Below are 19,040 nucleotides of genomic sequence, written 5' to 3'. Positions count from 1 at the left end.
GTGAAATGTTTATTGTTATAAAACCAGGCTTAAGCCACCATTTTCTACATTTGAAAATGCCTGTACCAAGTTGAGAATATGTCAGTTTTTGTCCATTAGTTTTTTATGTGTTTTGTCATTTGATTTTGGCATCTAAGCAGGGACTTTCCAATTTCATTTTCCTCTAAGTTCAGTATTTGTATGATTTTACTTTTAACATGTTTTCACAAGAATGAAAGAGTCATCATTAGAAAGAGTTATTCTATTCACTACAAAAACTGGACAATGATGCATTTTTAGAAAACAACCATGCATGTCTCCAATTGACAGTTTTGATAGTGTTCAACCTAATGGTGCACTAATAATTTTGACAGGCACTCGTGTCGTATAATTCAGATGGGATAATGGTGGTCTTGATAAGGGTGGTATCTTCAAACTGTAAAATATAAAGAAAGAAATATTAACTTTCATACTAGTCCGGCCGATTGGTGCAGATATAGAGCAGAATTGCTCACTTAATGAGGAAAGCATGAAACTTTGCATAGTAGTTCTTGGTTATATACCCTTTGGTTTCAGCTATGGACCCACTCTGAAAAATCCAATATGGCTGCCATTTTCAATATGGCGGAAAAACGGTATAAATATCAAGATTGTCCTAAAGGTATTCTATATAATTTCGGAAAATAAAGTAATGATTCTTCAAAAATGGACTTCATGTTCTTGAATTTGTTATCAATTAATTTTGAAATAAAAAAAAAAAAAATTGGTTATTTCTATAACACATACATTTGCAAATCGCTGTATATATAACATATATATACAAAAACAAATAGTGAAATTCAAAATGTTAATCAATATGTTCCATGTTATTGTAATTGTTCATTAAACGCTTTCAGTTTTAATGGTTGGAATAAAATATGTTGAAACGAGTCGATTGAACGTTAATACAGGTTGGTTAAATGTGGTGGAATAGTAGGTAACTCATCTGAACTTTGAGGCAGTGCCGAGGGCACCTTGTCTCGTATCTCTTCAATGCCATGCCTTACGTCACTTATCGCGTTTTCCTCTGCCGTACCCACTACATCGTCAAATTATTCTAGGTGTACCTTTCTTCAGGCGGATTAGACGATTGCAATCATTTAAAATGGTTAAGGGACAAATATTTCATTCTCCAACTACGTGCGAAACCAATTCGCAACTATTCAGCGAGCATGGTCCTAAAATGCACTCCTGGTCAGCACTTTTATTAGTTTTAATGGTAACAGCATTTCTGTTCTTGGCGGAACTGTGATGGTTCGTTTTATGCAAACTTGCTGAGTTGAAATCTCGTTTCCGCTGTTAACAAATGCCGCTTTTATCACTTTATTGTTGATGGTAATTTTTGGAGTACTGAGGTTTATCACTGCGCTCAGTGTGTCCAAATATCTAGCCTAAGTATAACATCATCTGTTAATGGCTCTTTGCACACATCCCATTGTATGTTTACTCTATTATTGTCGAGAGTCGTTCTTTTTAATCTCCATTTTCTGCCGGAATTAATTTCTCATTTATCAATGCAGCAGTGTCCACAATCAGGCTCACAATCTTGTCATTCATAGTACCTCGTACTGCTAATCTCTTTCAAATTGTTCGTCTGATGACAACATCGGACGAGGCCATGGGCCTCTGTTCGATTTTGTGATGAGGTATGTTTCATGATCAATAGACTTTGGAATCGTTCGTTGGCCTACTGGCCCGACCCTTTGCTGCTTAAAGACTCCATTGTTTGGGTTGCACTTTGATTTGCTCCGTATCCTGGTGAAGGTGACCGTTTTCTGAAATAACCGGGATTTCTGGAGTTTGTCCGTGGAGCTGATAACCGTTGTCTCTAGGGACTATATGATCTCTAGCTAAGTGGGGGTGTTGCTGATCGATAGGCATTAAGCTTGGGTGTATTTCTCTCTGGCTATCTACTGCGATTGTATTACTCAGGAGATCTTCCACGTGTATATTGATCAGGTGATCTCCCATGATTATTTGATCAGAAAAACCGAGTTTATATTGATCGGCCAATCCACGGTTATGCTGATTAGTTGAAAACATAACATTAGCTAGTTTTGTGACAATTTCTGTGAGTTTATGCACCTCATTATTCAAAGGACTGCTCATATTTCCTTTATCGGTCAGTGATACTGCGCCATCAGCAAAGTAGACTTGTCGATGGTCATAATTGGCACTTTTTGATCCTTATATCGCCATCTAGTGTGAGCTTTTCAATTCATTTAACGCCTTGTTGAATGTTTCTGGGTTCCTCGCTATTATGATTACTGCTGTACCCTTATTTTGACTATTTTATTTACTATATCTGTTTAGTTCACGCATCATTGTAAATTTAACGGAATTCGACGAGACTGTCGTTCAAAGTGAGAGGTTTAGCGCTATAAAACCAGGTTTAATTCACCATATATTTTATCAATTAGCGCTTCGCTCTGTTTTATATTGCGATAAAGCTCAGCTGTTCTTTGAGCATTATATTTTCCATCTGCTACGAATTCTTGGTACAATTGTTTAATAGTCATTTCTGAGCTGTCCTCTGTTAAGGGGTCTTCAGCTGTGGGTTTGTCCATATCCACAAGTGATTCAGTTTCTGCCATTTCAATGTTCTTGTCCTTGTGGTCCTCAATTCCTGCCATTTCAATGATATGTGTTTAAATGATTCTCAATTCAAAGTATAATATCTAAAATTGCTAAATATTGCGACCCAAGAAATAAGATAGGCACTGAATAATATATTAAAGCAGATAAATCCCAATCACAGCTTTTATTTGTGACCTAAGACAACAAATTGTGCAGCTTTAAAGGAAAGCTACGACTGCAGCTTTTTATGAAAGCTACTACTTTGTGTATGAAATGTCAAGCAAGGCAAAATCAAAAAGGACAGAACTGGGACAAATCCTAAATGACACTGTGCATCAATAAAATGCTAATTTTCAAGTCAATTCTCAGTTATGAATATTTGCTTATTTTTCAAGGCGGCCATTTTGAAAATAGCCGCCATTTTGTATTTCAAAGTTAGATCAAAACAAAATCTTGCTAAGTACACCACGTCATTCAAATATGTTAATTTTTGTGCTTCCAGTATCGAATCCACTGTGGTTTGTGCAATACTGGCAAATATTTTAGAACGTACGGCAGCCATTTTGAAAAAAGCCGCCATATTGAATTTTGAGGGTGGGTCCATAGCTAATATTGCTCAGTACACAAACATGTACCATCATGCAAAACATGGTGCTTTCCTCATTATTTGAGCATTTTTTACACCGATCGGCCGGACTATACCAGAATGAAGAGTTTTTACATAAACTTAAACAATTAAACAATGTTGAATGTAGGTTGTATGATGAATATCGGCTATTATAAGAACACATTACTGTTTTACCATTTATAATGTTTGCGATACCGTGAAATAAAATATTGAACTATTGAGCATGTTGAATATAATACTTTGAATTTCGTTCCAATGCGTAATGGCAGAGAATACGACTTGCAAGAAACAAAACGTAAATGCATTTTTAAGCTCCGACGGCGCCAGTAAACTTAATTTGCGACCATCAAATCCCCAATTGAAGCCGTCGGAGCTTAAAATACAATACAGTTATCTCCTCATTCAACACAAACTCAAAAGATATGTCATCATATACAAGTATATCGTATCATTTCTAGTCCTGTAACCATTTTTCCCTTATCGTTTATCAAAATAATACAAAAAGATTGAAAAGAATAATCTGTTCATATACCAATTACAAAGCAACTGAAATTAGGCTATTCTATCTATGTCTTTCATTATGTCTTTTTAAGCGTTCCTGATGATGGTAAATGCAGACACAATTTGTGGTAGGGTAAATTTTTTAAAGTTTTGTCTTAATCTTAAACATGATAATGTTGGTAATGGAAAGAAAAGAACAGTAGAACTGACAAAAAATTAAAATGTAGCGTTGAGTATTACTCAGTGCTTAAATTGTCAGCAATTCGTGTTCTTTTAGAAATGCTAACATGATAAAATTCTCTAGTCGACTTTTTGTAAGAATAACTATTTTTAATTTATGAACTCTAACCAACAATCGAGTTCTTGATAAATAACTTTCAAGTAATATTAGTAGATTACATCTGTAAATATCAATAACGTTAACAAACACAAAATTTACAAATTGAATATACGGACTGATTTTAAATACTTGCATCCGTCGTTACGAGGTTTATTGACCGTTAACTATGCTGTTGACATTTGCCATTCCGGGGCTTTTTAAAAATGACTATGCGGTATGGATTTTGCTCATTATTGAGAGTCATACGGTTACCTACAATTGGGTGTAGACCAAGCATTACATAAAGTAAACGCATGTTAATACCGCGTGTACATATTTCGTTAGTTAACTTCATTTTTTTGCGTTTACTTCAAATTTTAGTATTTTTTTTTCCCAATATTGCTCTCATTTTTATTAAAAAATTCATACTGATATAAAAATATAACTGATTTACTATGTGGATATTAAGATTTACATAATAAAGTGCCAATATGGCCAGTCTCTGTTGATGCGGACAAGTAGTTTTGTTATACGGGTCAGTCTGAGGTATGCAAACTTCGGATATGTGTTTACAGTTCAATAATTTGAACACCTGAGTACATTCTGGCACTATGAATTGATGCATACCAAATTGTTTCGTCATTTTTTTTTTCCCAATATTGCTGTCATATGTATTAAACAATCAATCCTTATATTAAAATATAACTGATTTACTATGCGGCTAATAAGATTTACATAATAAAGTGCAAATACGATCAGTTTCTGTTGATGCGGATAAATAATTTTGTTATACGAGTCAGTCTGAGGTAAGAAAACTTCTGATATGTGTTTACAATTCAATATTTTGAACAAATGAGGACATGTTGGCACTATAAATTGATGCATACCAAATTGTTTAGTCATTTTATTCTAATATTGCTGTCATGTCGAGTACTCTCAACTCGTATTTTCTTGTTAATTCGACCTGTTGATACTGTTTATAATGCTTTTTTGTTATTTTATATTTATAAGGATCTTGTCTATATACAAGCTTTGATTATTTGGAATATCTTTCAATTTTCACTTCTTCTTACTACATATGTATAAACTTCAAGTTTTACCTATATTTTTTAAACCGTTTTTTGTTCTAAAGTGAAGATTTTCGAAGGGTTAAATATTTCGTAGTGGTGTCTTGCCATGGCTTTGTTTGGACTTGTTTGTTTGCCTTTTGGCCTTGAATGTTTGTCCCTAATATTTTATTAACTGTGCGTTTGCATTCATATATCGCAGATCAAATTTATTCGTTCATAGTGTATTAATTTACGTTTTTTGATTGAGTTAAGCCTGCCAATTCCTATTTTACCGTGTGTTTTTCTATGTTGTGATGTTATGCTATTGTTTCGGGAAAAAGGGAGAAGGTTTGGATTCATTACAACGTTTAATCCCGCTGCAAATGTTTGCACCTGTCCAAAGTCGGGAATCTGATGTACAGTAGTTGTCGTTTGTTTATGTAATTTATACGTGTTTCCCATTTTTTTATATAGATTAATTAGACCGTTGGTTTTCCCGTTTGAATGGTTTAACACTTGTTATTTTGGGGCCCTTTATAGCTTGTTGTTCGGTGTGAGCCCTTTACCCTTTTTTTAAATTGTTATTTGGATGGAGATTTGTCTCATTGACACTTACACCACATCTTCATATATCTATATGTATTAAACAGTCCATCTTTGTATTAAAATATAACTGATTTACTATGCGGCTAATAAGATCTACACAATAAAGTGCAAATATGGTCAGTTTCTGTTGATGCGGACAAATAATATTGTTATACAAGTCAGTCTGAGGTAAGAAAACTTCTGATATGTGTTTACAATTCAATATTTTGAATAAAAAGAGGACCTGCTGGCACTACAATTGATGCATACCGAATTATTTAGTCATTTTTCCATTCTTGCTGTCATATGTATTATACAGTCCATCCTGATATAAAAAATATAACTGATTTACTGTGCGGCTAATAATAGTTTCATAATTAAGTGCCAATATGGTATGCTTTGGTTGATCCAGACAAATAATTTTGTCCTACCAGTCAATCTGAGGTATGAAAACTTCTGTTTTTTGTTAACGATTCAATATTTTGATTAAAAAGAAGACATGCTGGCACTCTTAATCGATGCGAACAAAATTTTGCTGTCCAATATAACTGTCATTTGTATTATACAGTCCCTCCTGATCTAAAAATATAACTGAATTACTGTGCAGTTATATAGATTTACTAGATGAAAGGCAAATGTTGTTAGGTTTGGTTAATGAGGTCAAATAATTTTATTTTCTACGAGTCATCCTGAGTCAGACAGTCTGAGATGTAAAAACTGCTTGATTTGGTGATGATTTAATTATTTGATTAATAGAAAGACATGCTTGTACTGTATATTTGTGCAGAAAAGGAAATTTTGTATGTTAATTTTCAATTAATTAAAAAGATGCAATAGCATTATTAATTTACTGTAATCGTCAATATCACGTCAATTGAAAATGAACACTTGGTTTTTTAAAGGATACTACAGATACAGTTAAGTCTGCCTCACATCTTGACTTACATCTAGAAATTGACAATGAGGGTCGGTTGAAAACAAAACTTTACGACAAAAGAGATGATTTCAGCTTTCCAATTGTGAACTTTCCATTTCTAAGTAGCAACATTCCAGCAGCACCTGTTTACGGGGTATACATATCCCAATTGATACGATATTCCCGTGCTTGCATTTTCTATCATGATTTTCTTGATAGAGGGTTGCTGCTCAAAAGGAAACTATTAAACCAAGAGTTCCAAATGATGAAGTTGAAATAATCCCTTCGTAAATTTTACGGATGCCATCACGAGTTGGTTGACCGTTATGGAATAACCATTTCACAAATGATATCGGATATGTTCCTTACGTCGTAACTACAATCCCCTTCCCTTTCATGAATGTGACCTCCCCAATTAGACTATTTACCGAATTTTGTTATCACATAAGCAACACGACGAGTGTCACATGTGGAGCAGGATCTGCTTACCCTTCCGGAGCACCTGAGATCACCCCTAGTTTTTGGTGGGGTTCGTGTTGTTTATGCTTTAGTTTTCTATGTTGTGTCATGTGCACTATTGTTTGTCTGTGTGTCTTTTTCATTTTTAGCCATGGTGTTGTCAGTTTATTATAGATTTATGAGTTTGACTGTCCGTATGGTATCTTTCGTCCCTCTTTTTTTTACGTTAACTCAGAAGTTAACGCAAAAGTAAACACCCGTTTCGACTTTAGAAAATAAGAAGACGCGCAGATTTTACGTTAACGTGGAGGTAAACGAGAGAGTAAACGCACGTTTACTTTTTATGTCTACCGAAATTTCGGAGTTCACGCACAGTTAATACGGCGTTTACTTGAAGTGCACGCGAGTAAACACCGTCTACATGTAATGCTTGGTCTGCACCTAACTGTATACTGTTAACCTCTATCATACTGCATCTTTTTTTTAATCTTATTTTTTTACCGTTTGTTACTTTTATTTCAAAAAATTGTAAAGGAAACACAAGAGATGCGAATGACATCAAAGCGACACCCACTCGTTAAGTTTAAACTGACAACGCAAAGGCTAAAAAATATACGAAACAAAACAAGACTACTAATCAAATTAACAGTAAACAATACACAAAAGTAAAAAAAACCCATAAAAGCCAAAGACTGCGCAACACAAACCCTCCCACAAACTTCGAGTGATCTCAGGAATCTAATGTTTCGGAAGAATAAGCAGATACTGCTTCACAATTGCAACCGCCTTTAATATGTTTAAGAAGTCAGCTTCATATGCATAAAGGAACAACTCTGCAAAAAGGAGGGCCACAGTTGGTTCCCATGAAAATGCCGGTTATTTGTTGAAAAACAGATCAAACGTAACAGATTTGTTATGTTAATCATGAAATCAAACATCTTTATAGTGTCATTTTCAAAGAGTACTTGTTTAGATTTGATTGCGTTTTTAGTTTAGAATTGGGTATACTCACATGCAAGTGCCAATATTTACATTAAATATTGACAAATATCATAATAAGAATAACCTATATTTGACAAGACACAAAATTTTGAATGAGACATAACTTAAAAATCAAACTATGTATTTCAACATTTTGAAAAATTACTCGTAATCCTAGGAGCCTCTAGTTAATTAGACAATGTTGTTGGCTGTCCTTTTTTGATTTTTTTGTGGTATTCAACTGGCATTTCAATGTAATCGAGACAAGTGACTGTTAATAGAGAGTAAAAATGTAGGTACTGTTAATCGAGACTAGTGACTGTTAATCGAAAGCAGTGACTGTTAATCGTAATAAAATATATTTATATTACCTAAATAAATTGAATTTTTCCAATCGCTACCACATTTTCGTCCTGGTTCTCCGTGACAATCGTAGTCGCATTCTGCTTCTGGAATTTTTGGATATTTGCTTTCAATCAGAACATTTCCACATAGACAATAGGAACCTACCTACAAATTATAAATTATAATTGGTAAACAGCTGGACATGTTGATTAGAAAGTAGAACTTTACCTGGAGGCAGAAATGAACGATATTTTATCGTATTTTTATGTGTAATTAAGGTAATCAGTGCATAATGTGGAACTTTTAATAATGAAGAGGTTTAACGTTGAATTGTTGTAGTGATTATTTTCTTAATGTGTTGAAGTCCCATTGGTAATCTTCTGTTGGTATTTTTCTCTTTGGTCGGGTTTTTGTTACTTTGACATAATTCCCCTTTTACATTCGCAATTTTTCTTGATCATTTGCTGTTCGACTTTTTGTAGAGGGTACAGTTATTAGTGTATATTCAATTAACGGTTGCTTGACATTAAATTGATTTTTGTTAACCTAGGTTAAAACGGTCTTTTAAAATATTGAAAGATACGAACTTGCATGCCACAAAATCGGTATCCACTGCAATGTTGCTTACAGAATGCAAGAGACATGTGGAAGCTGCTTGTCATGTTGTGTTTCAAGTGCCTGCTATCATCATCCTTGTAACAACCTAGATAATCTGATCTCTCTACAATAAAAACAACTAAGTTGATGAAAGGGATCGAGGCAAAAGATTCTAAACTCACATTGAAACGCAAGAGTCGAAAAATAATACCACGCATAGCTAAAAAAAGAGACCAACAGAAGGAAATACGAACCATATGAAAAATCGAACTGATAGCTACTGCTCCAGAAATATATAAGGTCGATCTATACCGATGACCTTGTAAATTTATAAAATAAAAAGAATTCATCAATATCATTGATAAAGTGTTTTAAAGTGTAAATTGTAAAACTAGCGTGTTTCAATGAAATCTATAAAATAATTTGTCCATATTTTTTAATATCTTTTTGTGCGTTGATGTTTTTAAAAGTATCATGTGCTTGTTTTCATATCATCATAAGAACAATTGGATTATTGCTCAAATCGGTTAAATCCAGAGATATATAAGTTGCTATGATTTATATTAGGTGCATTCCCGTGTTTGTTGTATTCTCAGAATCTCTATTGCTAATCAAAAGTAGTTTGTGTTTAAATATGTTGACCCTTTTTCAAATCAAGTTTATTGCCAACGACAAAATATTTGATATTGGTCATTTTACGAACAACAATCTATACACCCTCATGATAATATAACATAAGAAAGTATAACGAGTCATGAGGACATATATTGTTAGCATGAACACATTATCTGCATTCAAATAAGAATGATATGCAACCATTTAATTATGTACAAAACACACAAAAAGATGAATGTCGAATAATAAAGAAAAAAATCCAATCAGCAAAAGTAAATTAAATAAAAGTCAGTCCTTGCAATTAAATACTATAGTATTAATGAATGGGTGTGTTTATAATGGCCCTGTTATATGTCCAAGCCCTCTCCACGTCTATACAATTAAATACTATAGTATTAATGAATGGGTGTTTTTATAAGGCCCTGTTATATGTCCAAGGTCTGTAATAATGGTCAAGGAAGTCTGTAATGGACCGAGGCAACGCCGAGGGCCATTACAGACATCCAAGGCCATTATTACTGACCGAGGACATATAACAGGGCCATTATAAAAACACCCATTTCTTGATACATTTATTAACCAACTGAACAAAAGTATATGTGTTGCTACCAACTTGATGTACTCTCTTACTCTTTTAATAACAGTTTAGTTTGAAAAAAATAATTTTAACTTCATCATGATAAAGCTTTAAATATACGAAATATCCAAATGAAGTTGAAAGAAGTTATGTGTTGAAAAACAGGATGAACAGTGATCCCTTTATACAGTAACATATATATACTGTTCCCCAGCTTTATATGGTTCTTAGATGTTAGTTGCTGGTTACTAAATAAAATAAAATACAAAAAGGTATTATACTCTCTACAACTTATTTTTATTAACTTTATTAAAAAAAAACTAACTGGGCTTAATACAGACAAACTTGGCATTAAGACAGGGACATTACAGAAAAACATGGCCATTACAGAAAAAACAGGGCCATTGCAGAAAAAAACAGGGCCATTACAGAAAAACAGGGCCATTACAGAAAATATGTAATTTTATCCCTGATCTGATCCCTCTACAATAAAAAAATTAAGTTGATGAAAGGGATCGAGGCAAAATATTATTAACGGACATTGTAATGAAAGAGTCGAAAAAAATACAACGTCATAGCTAAAAAAGGAGACCAACAGAAAAAAAATTACTAACCATACCAAAAATCGAAGGTGATATTTGCTGCCCCAGAAATATATGAGGTCGATCTATACCGATGACCTTGTTAATTTATAAAATAAAAAGGATTCATCAATATCATTGATAAAGTGTTTTAAAGTGTAAATTGTAAAACTAGCGTGTTTCAATGAAATCTATAAAATAATTTGTCGATATTTTTTAGTATCGTTTGTACGTTGATGTTTTTAAAAGTGTCATGTGCTTTTTTTCATATCAGAATAAGAACAATGGATTATTGCTCAAATCGGTTAAATCCAGAGATATATAAGTTTCTGTGATTCTCTGTGCATTCTCGTGTCTTTGTATTATCAGAATCGCTATTGCTAACCAAAAGAAGATATTTATGTTTGATATGCTGAACCCTTTTTTTATATCAAGTTTTTTTACCAAACACAAAATATTTGATATTGGTCATTTTACAAAATCTATACAACCTCATGATAATATAACATAAGAAAGTATAACGAGTCATGAGGATATAGATTGTTAGCAAAGCATGAACACATTATATGTATTCAAATAAGATTGATATGCAATGTCGAATACAAATAAAGAAAAAAAATACAATTAGCAAAAGTAAATTAAATAAAAGTCAGTCCTTAATGACATAAAATTAAATACTAAATGTTTTAAACATAGACAGAACACATTTGACGTAACATTAACATGTTTAACCGGTTCAGTAATCTAAAACTTGCTGTATCTGAAAATATTGAGAAACATAAAAGTAAACTCTTTCTCACGGTACGATTTAAATTTGCTAATTTTGGTTATAAACGCAGATTTCTTCGATAAAACAATTACGATTTACAATTACATCTTGACGATAATCATTGAAATAATTCAAAATAGATCTGTCAACGCAATTTTGGTTTTGTTTTTTGATTAACATTTAAATAAAGGCAACAGTAGTATGCCGATGTGCAAAACTCATATTTCAAAAAAAACAAATCAGGGTCACAAACCATAACCGAGGGAAACGCATTACATATAAGAGGAAAATGACGACACATCATTAAAATGTAACACAAACAGAAACGAACTAAGAATTAGACAAAATCCGATGAGAATAAAAAATATAACATAAATACTAAATACATGAATTACAAATAGAAAAGTACCGTCACACGTCTTATAATAAAGTAAATTAAAACTCAAATATAAGAGGAAACAAACGACACAAAAGAAACACAACGTTCAAATGTAACACACACAGAAACGAACTATAACATAACAATGACCATATTCCTGACTTAGTACAGGACATTTTTTAAAGAAGAAATGGTGGGTTGAACCTGGTTTTGTGGCACGCCAAACCTCCCACTTTAATGGCCATGTTAAATATGATATTAAAATGACAACATAACATTACAGGACTACAATACAAATAATTATGAGAACATATTTGACAAAAGAAACACACGAAAAATAGCTAACAAAAGGCACCAGATTTAAAATTTTAATACGCCAGAAGTGCGTTTTGTTCTCACAAGACTAACTAGTGACGCCCAGATACAAAAGTTTTAAAACTATATAAACTATTGATAAGAACTGATTTTTAATTTTATTCATTAACTTACAATATTGTGATCAAATTATCTTTTTTTTAAATGCAAATTTGTGTAGTTGCACGCTTTCTTTGATATATTGAATTATGATGTAATGTGTCACGTGTATATATGGTGTTATGAAACATCGTATGTGTATGTTCCAATGGTGTAAACGTGTAGTGAATGGTGTTATTGGGAGGTTTACACCATCCAATGACTGTATGGCATATTCAATATCACACTCCATATCAACCCTCAACCAATATAATAATTTTGCAGAGCACTTAGTATTATATTGTTGTCTTGGTGTGATACTGGTGTGATTTTGAAATAAGACATATGTTATTTTCTATTATTCTGCTTTGACACATTTATAATATATTTGTTTTATCAATTCACACAATGTTATCAAAATGTTAATTGACATATCACGGGGATAACTAACCAGTAAATGATCATTTTAACTAATTTATGAAAATCGTACCTAGTTTAACACACACTGGAAGGTCTTTGTTCGTGATAATACAGGTTTCTCCAAATGAACATGGATTTGGCCAGCATGTATCTGATTCCTGTAAAAATGTATTTGTTATTAATTAGTCACAACTCATTTGTCGATAGATCGAACAAATTGCACTTCAGTGAGCATAGTGAGAGAGAAACCTATTTTACTGAAAATAGCTTCTCAAATTTAGATATATAATCGTAGGAAGCAATTCAAAAAATATTAATAATTAAAAAGGTCTTTCCTTTTGTAATGTAGAATACATGTTCCAATAGAAGTATAATGAAGTTCTTACACAGGTTATGCCCCTAACAGAAAAGTCAAATCTCTTTGGTCAAATGTAAAAAAGTTGCGCCTCATCCACCTCAACGTTTTTCACTATTTACTATTTCTGTAAGTACAATCGTTTTTGAGATATCGACTAAAGAGTTGTAAGGTCAAAGGTCAAGGTCAACCTTAAAAAGCTTTAAAACACACTGAAAATCCTTTAAATAAGGTCAAAAACACATAATTCGCTATATGGGACATGACCTTGACCTTTGACCTTAGATCTTTGTCAAGGTCATTAGTCCCCAATGTCATTGCTGAAGACCCCATGGGTCTAGGACCTTTGGTTATATAGTAAAAGCTTTTTTTTTTCTTTTCAGAAACCTAAAACATGGGTTATGCCCCTTACAGAAAGGTCAAATCTCTTCAGTCAAAATGTAACAAAGTTGTGCATTAATGACCCAAACATTTTCCACTATTCAACACTTCTAAAAGTATTAAGGTTTGCTGAGATTATCCCATAACAAGGTGTTAGGTCAAAGGTCAAGGTCAACATACACATTTGACCTTGAGGTATTTTTCAAAGTCACATGAATTGATGATGAATGGTGAAGATTCTAGGTGCCTACAACTTACTGTTTCTGAGTTTTGGTGGCCATCCGACACCGGTTAATTTTAATAGGGGCATAACCTTACCAATGAGTTGTTGAATCTTTTCGATCCAAATGTAACGAATAACCAGGGTCTGGTCCTCAACAAATTTCACCCTTCATTTTTTTCTACCTGTTAGGACACACCAATTTAATTTCTTGTTCTACGGATTTTTGGACTCCAAAATTTGGGGCGAGCGAGCGATTTGAAAATTTTAATAAAAAAATATTTAGTTTGCAAATTTTTGAGGCGAAGCTTGAAAAGTAAAGGCGAGCGATTAATTTTTTTTTTGTAAACATAAAATGGTAGGTTTTGACAATAATAAAACTTGATTTATAACTTGTACTTTGACATTTCTTTAATTTCTGAAGTATTTTTCCCTGTTCACCAAGAAATAATTAAATCTGGTCTATGTATGTGTGACTGACAATGAGATAATTCTCCATCCAAGTCATAATCAGTTTGGGGCAACCCCTTGATGTTATAAATATCCCTTTTACATGTTTTATGAGGGATCAATATATGTTATAAAATATTTGTTTGTACAAAAGGGCTCATATTTTCTCAAAGAACTATGTATCTATCTAGTATTAAATGGTCAAAACATGTCCAAGAATTTTGTAATATTCCTGGACTTTAACCATGTTAAGTTAACACATTTACTTTAACAGTTTAATATTATTCAAAATAAGTGGACCCCTCTTTTAGAAAAAGTTGTTAAAAATATGATGTAACTCTCCTCTTTTTGAGTACAAAATTCTAAGTTTTCAAAGGTTTTGTATAGAAGAACTATACAAATCCTTGGTATTTCTATTTTCTTTTCTACATCAGTAAAATGACCCCTTAATTGTCTGAGGGAGGGTTGTTCTCAACCTGACAATAACAAACACTTACACAGGTCAAAGTACAGTCTTTTACACAGGGCTTTGATACAGACCAAACAGCAAGCTATAAAGGATCCCAAAATTATTAGCGTACACAATTCGAACAGGAAAACCAACGATCTAATTTATATATCTAAACGGGAAAATACCAATGAACAACATCAACAAACGATAACTGCTGAACGACAGGCCCCTGAATCAATCAGGACAGGTGCATAAACATGCAGCGGCTATAGATAGTTTTGTTTTGCCAGCATACAATATAATTGCAGTTGAAGGCAAATCCTTCAGAAATTCTTTGTACTTTATTCTAACAACGAACATTTTGTTGATAGGGAATATAAGTAAGGGGGAAAAGAAACCAATGTTGATATCTTTTTATAATATTTACAACAAAAAAACGGTGCGAGAAATAGACATGATTACATTTCCGGATGCGGAAAGCGGAAATATAAAAAAAATAAAAAAATTCTGTTTTGAAAAAATAGGTGCGGGCGGGTCCGTCGAACAAGGAATCAAATTGGTGTGGCCATACGGTTACGTTGTTGGAACGATAACAAGGTTTTTGGGTTTTGGAAGGATTACTCCGAACCGACAAAATATTTCGACTCACAGGGTGAGTTCCGGATAGGTATTCATGACACCGATACAACGTGTGAACATGAAAGCGACACGTCTTACGGTTAAGGCTGCTAACTTTGTCAAAGTTTGGCGGAAAAATAATAATAATAAACAGAAGAAATACAGTAAGGTCTTTCCCTTTTGAAAAAGGAAAGACCTTTACTATGATGACTGACTACAACTTCGTAAAAACAAACGCATTATAATTTGTCTGTAATAGATATAACTATTTGTATAAAAAGAATGATCATTCCATTAGGCTATACAAATTATCTGTTTGACCGTGGTATCTATAAATAAAACAAACGATATATTTTTACATGAGTGTGTGAACAACATTCCCTTACTAAACCTATGATCAGTAATTCATGATGGCTTTATATTTAAGTTATTTGTACATGTGATATGTTCACTTTTATAATTTCCGTGTGATTAAAAGCCAACAGGTAATGTTCCAGAGTCGTTTTATGCTCCCTATAATGAGCAATGTTATAGTTGTCACCCAGTTATTTATGTTGGTTTTTTTTGTATTTTATCATGCAAACATCAAAATATATAAGAATAAAAGTATAGGCGAATGAGTAACACAATCTTAACAAGATTAAGAGAAAGAACAATCCCTTGCTGCAATTGTTTTGTGCAGCGGGAATACCAGAACCCATTACATATATTTTCTGGGAGAACATTTTCAGGCTATTACTTTTAACATTTGATATTACCTTTACGTTTTTTAGTGATGCTTTATGGACATGATAATTTCTATATTGTACTGTCTTAGTTTATCTAGTATGTATTTTTATTTTCTTTATAATTTGTTATACAATTGCTTCAACATATAGAGATAAAACTGGCATGACAAGTTTAATTTTCGCTAAAATTGGATATAAATCTTGCGCTGAAATGAGTTATACTTTGGGGCAATTACGTCCTTTTGCTAAGATGTCCTCTATTTGAGCTAAAATGTACTCCGCCGTTTCGGTGGGAACTTTTAATACCCTAAGGCCATTTATAATAATTCAATGGGAATTGTTAAATTAATCACACGAAATGTACTTTAAATCAGCAGTATTGACAACAGTGACATATTGGGACATATAGGATTTGTTTTTATTATCTATTACTTGGCCAAAGATATTTTTGATATCTTGTAAAATAACAAAGTCTGGTTAAACAATTTTGGAAGGGTAAACATGTTCCGCACATAAAGTTATAATAAAAGTATAAACAAAATATAATTACATGAATAAAAAGAATAAAAACATTGACAAATATGTATAATCTTATAAATGAATATTCACAGCTATTACACATGTATCACTGCCCTCAATTATAATAAAAATAGAAATAAGACACATGTTCTTTAAGTACTTACTATTTCCCATGTTGACATTTCTGAGTACATGTAATGTTCCTTATCTATTGTTGTGGCCTGTTGAGTCGCGTTAAGCAGCTCGCAGTATAAATGACTTTTAACGAAGTTTAACGCAGTACATCCTGCGTACCTAGTGCATCGTGACATGCACATCCTTGGTCCTACATTGAAAAACACTCTCAGTATCTGAAATTCAAGGTACTGGCCACTATGAAAACTTCCACCAGCTACTAAACACACAATTGTGAGAATTAAGCTGGTGACCATTACTTTAATAATCAACATTGTCCTAGAACGAACCAACATGTGTTTCAAATTGATGTATGTGTAATCAGAAATCCTCAACACAAATCTGAAACAAATCAAAGTATATCAGATGTGTATATTAAAAATTACTTTATTACATTTCGTTGACAAAAATCAACTCATAAACAAATAGCCATATTATAATTATAGGATAAGACGCGTTTTAAAAGGAATTTATTGGTGTATAAACTCGACCAATTCACTCACTAAAAGACTGTTATGATATGTTTGTGAGTGACTTTGTCAAGTTTATACACCAACAGATTCCTTTAAAAGGCGTTGAATCCTTATATTCTTCAAATTGGAGATGAGGAATATACTTTTCCACACTCTTTACCTCTATCACACGTTACTTGTTTTTATTTCATTGAATAGGCCTCGAGCATGAATATATTTGTTGGTTAACGCAAAAATATGTACTCAATGAAATTTGCTATCTGGAAAAAAATAAACTGCAAAAACTCTTTTTATCATTCAAACGAATATTTTTGTGTTTATTATTTATTTACTATTATTTATAACGTGCAGTGAAAATGAATTCTGTTAACTTCGGTGTTATTATCGCCGCCATCATGTTTAAATTGGTTACGTAAGAAGTTCGGTCAATGTCGTTATGATCGTCTACCGAAAAATTACCAACGTCAAGATCAACTACCGAAAGTCCTCTTGACCAATCATATCGGTGTATTCCCTAATATACAAATCATATAAGAGTTGTACATCAATGAATGCATGTTATTATATGGAGAATTAAATTGACATCCATGAATGAACGGATGTTTATATATACCTTAGTACTGTTAATTCAGAAATTATTAAGTGCATTTATTATTACGATTTGGTATTTTAGACTTAAACGTGATTTTAATTTTTGTGATATTGAGAAAAAAATCCTGTTTAATTCAAATAAAAAAACGCGAGATTAAAATATTACTACAATTACCCTGTCAAATTTGTCGCTAAAATTAAATAATTTCTTAGTTTACAGAATATAGATTTACTATGAATATGAATACATTCATTAAAGTCTTATGAAACGAGTTTCTTGAAAGATTTGATGTTATCGAAATTATTGAACTAATGCATAAATATATACTAAACTAAGTCTTGCATGCAAGTTTTTTTTTTGTTTTTTTGTTTCATTTAACTTGTTTAATACTCATTTATAATGTGTTATTTTTCAACATATTCATTCAATGGTTGCTGATTACAAGTTTATTCACTTACCTATGTTTTGTCAAAGTTGGACATTAAACAACAATTATAACAGAGATGTGTCAAGCTTGACAGACAGGTTAATTGAAATAGCCAAGACAATGCAAATGTCCAGGTTCGTCATAAAAAAATTGCAAATACATTTTTTCAAGTTTCAAAACATGTCTACAAAAACATAACCCCATAGTTATGTCAAATTACTGTAAAACTAAGCTACCAAATAAAAATATTTGTCGATCAGAAGTAACATACCTATTTTTTCCGAATTTTACATTGTTGGCAACTCTCTTCATCATTGTTTGGGTAGTCTCCTTTGAGTTAATCATCCCATTATATAGTGGATCAATATTGCAAAAGATTTACCTAAGAGTTCTCTAATTCTAGTTCACAATCGCTCAAAGTAAGAACAACTTACCACAAACCTCAATCCATTTAAAGAAAAACCATATCCTTTCCGCGGTAACTACAATGTTCCATGTGTTACTATACACTAGCAAAAATTAAAATCTCAAAAATACTGAACTCAGAGAAAAATTCAAAACGGAAAGTCCCTAATCAAATAACAAAATCAAATGATAAAACACATCAAACAAATGGACCTGGTTGTATAGCAATAAACCTCTCACGTGTATGACAGTCGTGTCAGGTTCCATTATAACTACAACGATGCGTTAATAAAACAGACATTCTATGTTAAATTGTTTAAATAGGGGTCCAGCAGTCATCACCCTGTCACAATCTCAATTTGAACCAAAAAAAAGAAATATAAAACAAAGAAACACAAAAAGCATCTATCAAATTTGACAACTACATTCGTTGCTTACTTATGTATGTATTAACCACTCAATGCTCCAACCCTTTTTG

At 32.5% G+C, this 19,040-nt stretch overlaps 1 long non-coding RNA gene across 1 annotated transcript; it reads right to left on the bottom strand.

Moving 5' to 3' along the window:
• Window positions 1-255: 255 nt before the first annotated feature.
• Window positions 256-12,927, bottom strand: LOC139487146 (uncharacterized). Its single transcript, XR_011655772.1, has 4 exons — window positions 12,840-12,927; window positions 8,966-9,099; window positions 8,405-8,543; window positions 256-415 (listed from the first exon to the last, which is right to left on the bottom strand). It is a non-coding gene; the product is annotated as an uncharacterized lncRNA (long non-coding RNA).
• Between the last annotated feature and the right edge of the window lie 6,113 nt (window positions 12,928-19,040).

Source organism: Mytilus edulis, chromosome 8 (assembly GCF_963676685.1).
Source record: "Mytilus edulis chromosome 8, xbMytEdul2.2, whole genome shotgun sequence".
Classification (NCBI taxonomy): domain Eukaryota; kingdom Metazoa; phylum Mollusca; class Bivalvia; order Mytilida; family Mytilidae; genus Mytilus; species Mytilus edulis.
The sequence above is the reverse complement of the archived record's forward strand: the minus strand, read 5'-3'. Positions and strand labels throughout refer to the sequence as shown.